The sequence below is a fragment of the Helianthus annuus genome, chromosome 6 (genome assembly GCF_002127325.2).
Source record: "Helianthus annuus cultivar XRQ/B chromosome 6, HanXRQr2.0-SUNRISE, whole genome shotgun sequence".
Classification (NCBI taxonomy): domain Eukaryota; kingdom Viridiplantae; phylum Streptophyta; class Magnoliopsida; order Asterales; family Asteraceae; genus Helianthus; species Helianthus annuus.
The window spans coordinates 121,848,045-121,854,181 of NC_035438.2; the positions used below are offsets into that span (position 1 = coordinate 121,848,045).

The following is a 6,137-nucleotide window of genomic DNA, read 5'->3' on the forward strand; positions in this document are numbered from 1 at the left end:
TAAATCTCATTACTTTTAGCGGATCTTAATATAAATTAGCCCGGTTTCGTAAAAACCTTGCTTTTAAAGAAATTCTATTTTCACAACTTCTCGTCATCTTTTACAAAAATTGTTATTTTGTCGAAACTTTGCGTTACACAAGTGTTTACACACTTGTGTGTTCTAAAAATCATACTTATTAGTGTAAGATCCATTTTTTTGAAAACATGATTTTCTTGACACTCGGTCCTTTGAAAATACCACTTGTAGATACGTAGATCTACTAGTTTTAAACACTATTTTACAAGTAAAAATGCTTTTACACAAGTTCATAATTCGTTTGTGGTAGAGTTTCACCCTTTAACCCTTGCTTTATTCAAACAACCTTATGTCATGATTCATGATCATGACCAACCCGGGTTAAATGATGATCCGAGCTACCACAACATAGATCGGGTCCGAATCACCACACAATTTAATTACTACAACATTTACACATCATATGAGCTTTTAACCATCTTTTAAGTGCTTTTAGTAGACTTTTAAAGCATCAACTTGTAAGATTTCGAGTTTTAACCGTTACACATCGTATTAACCACTTCAAAATAGTTCGAGTAAGTGATTTAAGCAACATACCACTAGATCGAGGCTAGGGAAGAATCTAAGCGCAAAATGAGAGGATAAAAGCAAGAAAATGAGGTCCTTCGAGCTCCGAGTGCACCAAGACTCCTTATACTTGATCCTTGACACTTGTATGTTGTTGGAATGTGATGAACAAAATCGAAAAATGGTTGTATGTATGTAGGGGATCTCGGCCGAAAGCTTTTGAGGGAGGGAGAGGTGTTCTTGTGTGGTGTTGTGATGTGAATGATCTTATGTGTTATCACAAGTTATTTATAGACAAAAGTTGGATTATAAACCAATGGTTCCCATGTCTTAAAGATTTTAAACAACTTGATTAAATTAATAATATAGAGGACATGGTATGCCCCCCTAGTTGGGGACGGTTTCTAAAAGGGGGGGGGGGGGGTAGTTTGGTTGGATTTCAACTATCCATTAGTTATTAGTTAGGTTAAATAGGTTAGTTAAGTGCTTAACCCGGTTAGTGGTGCGTTGTGTTTTATGGCGGGTGTTAGGGTATTCGGGGACCCTAACTGGCTCAGAAAAAGACAGATAATGTTTATGGCAATATTATCATGTTCCGGGTATAGTCCGGTTGTTCGGTTGGATAGTAATCCGTTAAAGCGCTTAACAAAGCTTTAGAGTGTCGTTAATACCATTTTTAGTGACACAACTTATTCCCGACACTTTGGAAAGTGTCTAGTAATATTTTTTCTCATGTTTTGGCACTTTATTAGTTAGCTAAAAGCTGAATTGTTGATTAAAGTGCTGAGTTTTGTGCTTAGTGTATGTCCTAGGCACATCCTGTCATTGTATCTTATTCCTAGAGACGCAGTTCTACAACCCTTGTATCCCTACACTCACTATGGGTGTAGTGAAATATTTCTGGCTCATACAGGCCTTAGAGGCAATATCTGCCTGATGCTGGCTTTATTAGCATGTTCAATAGGTTATCCGTTCATAGTGCTACTGTGCTTTTGTGCATAATGTTTGTCACTAGAGTTCAGTATGTAAATAATGTAGTGACGGTATGTAAAGTATGATGCAGGAATATACAAGTATCAGAAGTCAAGTAGCAGTTCATCAGGAATTTTCAAGCAAGCACAGTAATTAACAGTAATTAATTATTAATTAAACCGTACGGATACCTGATTTAGTGAGGGTTGTCACAGACGGATCGATCAGCAAGCTGTATACTCATTTTTGTAGGACTCGTTTTTCCTAGGCCGAGTCTCTTGAACATTGATGAGGGCATGAGGTTGATGCTAGCCCCAAGGTCGGCTAGTGCATTACGAACGGGGGAGTCACCGATTGAGCAAGGAATTGTGAAGCTTCCGGGATCGATTTTCTTTTGGGGGAGTTTGTTGAGGACGAGAGCAGAGCATTCTTCGCCTAAGTTAACTAATTGCAATGTTTCAATTTTCCTTTTATGAGTGAGGAAGTCCCTCATGAACGTAGAGTATTTAGGCATTTGGGTTAGGACATCAATGAAAGGAATATTGACATGCAACTGTTTTAGTAAACTTTCGAATTTTGCGAATTGCTCATCGATCTTTTATCGGATTAACCTACCGGGGTACGGAACTTGAGGGGCCTTGGTAGGTTCTGATGAAGGGGGGGGGAACCTTTCTCTTGTAAGGGTGGTGCTACGGTCTCCTCGGTGGGCGGCGGGCTTTCCGTAGGACCCACGGTGTGGTTCTGTAGTGTTATGAGATGGACTTGCGCCTTTGGGTTTGTTTCGGTATTGCTTGGTAACGCGCCTTGTGGTCTCTCGGAGAAATTTTGTGCTAGTTGACTGATTTGTTTTTCGATGTTTTGAATACTAGCTTGTTGATTTCTAAAATTTGGTTCTAATTGTAGAAATCTATCCGAGTTTTTCTTTTCAGTGTCGGAGATGAGGCGAGATATAGTATCTTCAAGCCTTTCTCGTCCACTTTGTTGTTGAGGGAAATTTTGTGACTCATTTCTTGGTTGTTGAAAGTAATTTGTTCGTTGGTTTACGTTTTGTTGGTTACTACCATTGCCGGGTTCTCTCCAACCAAGGTTAGGGTGATTTCGCCATCCTTGGTTGTAGGTGCCCGTTGGAGGACCCGACGGCCTAGGTCTATTATCAATGTAGTTTACCGATTCTTGTTGATCGTTTGTTTCTTTCATACAACTCCAATTTTCATGTGGCTCACCACACCCTTCACAAGCCATAACCGAGACCGTTTTTGTCATTTACAATTTTTTTTTATTTTTGAAGAAAGGGCCTCGATTTGGGCTTGTAAAGAAGTGCTTTCATCAACCTTATGGGCGCCCGGGGCAATGGATTTATTGCCTCGGAGAGTGTGCCACTGAAAATTGGTTTGAGCAATTTCCTCAATTTGATTATATATTTCATGTGGGCGACAATTACCTAAAAGTCCCCCGAAGCTAAAGTCCAGTGTTTGCCTTGTGTGTGGCAACAGCCCATTATAGAAAGTGGACACTTGTTGCCATATCGCAAGGCTGTGATGTGGACACTTTCGCAATAGCTCCTTGAACCTTTCCCAAGTTTCATATAAGGATTCCCCGTCCTCTTGTGAGTATGTATTAATTTCAGTCATTAATTTAGCCGTTTTAGCGGGAGGGAAATACTTATATAGAAATTTTTGGGCTAGTTCATCCCAGGTGTTTACCGATCCAGCCGGGAGGGCGTTAAGCCAAGCTTTTGCTCGGTCTTTTAGTGAAAAAGGAAACATTCGGAGGCGGATGGCGTCGTTTGATGCTCCATTGATCCGAAAGGTATCACATATTTCTAAGAAATTAGTAATATGTAGATGGGGATCCTCGTCCGCAAGCCCATGGAAGGTTGCGGAGTTCTGAAGCATCTGTATCAAATGCGGATGAAGTTCGAAGTTATTGGCTTCAACATTCGGTGCATTGATAGCGGCGCCGAGGTTACCTACGGTGGGTCGTAGATAATCCATGAGGGTACGTTGGTCCGCCATTGGAAGTGGGGTCCCCGAAACTTTCTCTTGGTTTTTGGCTTTTAGTCTTTTTCTGAGAAAGCGTTCGGGTTCTTGTAGAGGTTCTTTTATGTCCTTATTAGAACTGGAGCTCATACACTACGTAGGTGTTGGGATTGAACCCTATCAGAGGAACAGATAATTAAAGCCAAAACTGGATCAGAGTAGTGGATTCTGAATAAGCAGATGCTGATATACAAATCTCTCCCCTTGAAAGTGATTACAACTGCTGATGACCTCCTATCTGCTGATCTTGCTAAACTGCTGACCCATAACTGCTGCTCAACTAAAGATCTGATGGAAGACTAAAGTCCTGCTGATTCAATCTATTGCCTTGAGTCAAGCACTGCTGATCCGGACAAGTGCTGCTGGGTTCACAGCAGTAGAAGGTTGCAGCAGCTGTTCTAAAGTCTGTTTTATAATAGAATGTATTAGCAGTAGTTAACACAAGCAGTGTTTGTATATATCAGAGGTTAGAGTTTGTTAGGAGGTTAGATGTCACTTTCATGGTGACGTCAGCAAAGTTGCTCAGTAGTTTGCAAGTGCCTATAAATAGTTCAGTACTTGGTACTGTTCTATTAGCTCTTTGCATCATTCGTCTTCTTTGCACGAACAAACTACTGAGCGCTGGCTGAGGGGGAGTTTGCATTCTTACAACAATCATTGTAATCGTAATTGAAATAAATTCAATCTTTCGGTTCTCTGTGTAAAGATGTTTGATAAAAGTATTACTCTCGTTTGATTGTATGCAAAGTTTGTTTTCATTATAATTTCCGCTGCACACTCATCCATCTTCATCTTATTTTTCAAACATAAAATACAATCAAAATCAAATTCAGATCCAACAATTGGTATCAGAGCTTGGACAGTCAAATTTGATTTAACAATCATTTTGACGTAAATAGTTCAGCTCAAAACAGTTGATACTGATCGTTTGTTCGTCGTTGAAAAACAGAGTAAGGATTAATCACCATTAAAGTTGATTTCTCAGTACCTGTAAAACAACAAGAATGACGTCACAATCTCAGGACGATAAAAACAACATTGGTTCTCTTTTTAAACCACCTATGCTAAAAAGAAATTAGTACAACATCTGGCAGAGGAGGATGGGTCACATCCTCGCTCAACAAAGCACAGGTTGTTGGAAGTCTGTCATCTTTGGTCCTCATGTTCCTACAGTGCCAAGCGCTGAAGATGCTAAGAAACAAGTTCCAAAACCTGTTGAAAATTATACTGAAACGGATTATCAAAAATTTGAACTAGATGCTAAAGCATTTAGTATCATAGCATCAGCGCTGCCCAACGAAATATATGCTGGATTGTTACATTGTGACAATGCCAAAAAGTTGTGGGACGCGCTTAAGGAACAGTTTGGAGGTACCGAAGAAGTCATAGAAAACAATAGGGAAATCCTGAACCAACAGTATGAAACATTTTGTCATGTTAAAGGTGAATCACTGACGCAACAATTTGAGCGTTTCAGTTGTCTCATCAGTGAACTGAGGCTTGTTAAAACCACTTTTACAAACTCAACTCAAACAGCAGGTTCCTCAGGTCACTGCCAGACAAATGGGACACAATAGCTTTTGTTACCCGAAATTCACCTGAGTTCAAGGATCTGACCTTGACCCAACTCCATGGTCGACTCCTGACCTACGAAAGGGAGTTGAGCCAGAAAAGGAAGTTACAAGAGTCAGGGAAAACCGTTGATGATTATTCATTCGGTAACACTGCTCTTCTGGGTCAAGAAGAATCTGGTGGTAGTGGTAAGGATCAGGGTTATGATCACTTCATTGACATAACTGCTGGTGCAAATTTTAACAACCCTGATCCTCACTCTACAGGTTATGCATTTACTGCTAATGAAAACCATATGTCAGACAATTTGAGCTTTGAACTCAATGATCTACAACATTTCGACCCCACTGATCTAGAGGAAATGGACATCTTGCACCAACTGGCCTTGCTAAGTGTTAGAACTAGCAAGTTTTATAAAAGAACAGGGCGAAAATTCCCAGGGTTGCATGGGAATCTAAGGGTTGGATTGGATAAATCGAAAATCAAGTGTTATAAGTGTAACAGGTTAGGACATTTTGCAAGAGAGAGTAGGAGTCAAACAACTGGTCCCATAATCACTCACCCTAGTTCAAATCCTAGACCTCAAAATCAAAACACTATGCACTATGCCCCAGCAACACATGTGAACACTGCTCATTATGCTGTTGCTCCTGTGCCAGTGCATTATGTCCAAACAGCTGCTTCACAGATCCAATATGTTCAAACCCCTGCTCCCCAGGCACAAGTGCAACCTGCACCACAAACCACTGCTCCAGTAGCAAAACAACCAGATCAACAAAGTTTCTTTACTCAAGACTTTGTTGACTGGAGCAGTATGCCTGAAGACCTCAGTGATGAGAATTTTGCACTCTATGCTTCTAATGTTTCTTCTCATGATGAATTTTGTTTAATGGCATTAGAGTCAATACAGGAGGGGGTTGAATCTGAAGAGGGACAGCTGGCCTCTGAAACAGTGGATGAGGCGATTGA

At 40.5% G+C, this 6,137-nt stretch overlaps 1 non-coding gene across 1 annotated transcript; it reads left to right on the plus strand.

Moving 5' to 3' along the window:
• The first annotated feature begins 3,087 nt into the window (after nt 1-3,087).
• LOC118480015 lies at nt 3,088-3,194 on the plus strand. The gene has a single exon (XR_004861656.1). It is a non-coding gene; the product is annotated as a small nucleolar RNA R71 (small nucleolar RNA).
• The last annotated feature ends 2,943 nt before the right edge of the window (nt 3,195-6,137 follow it).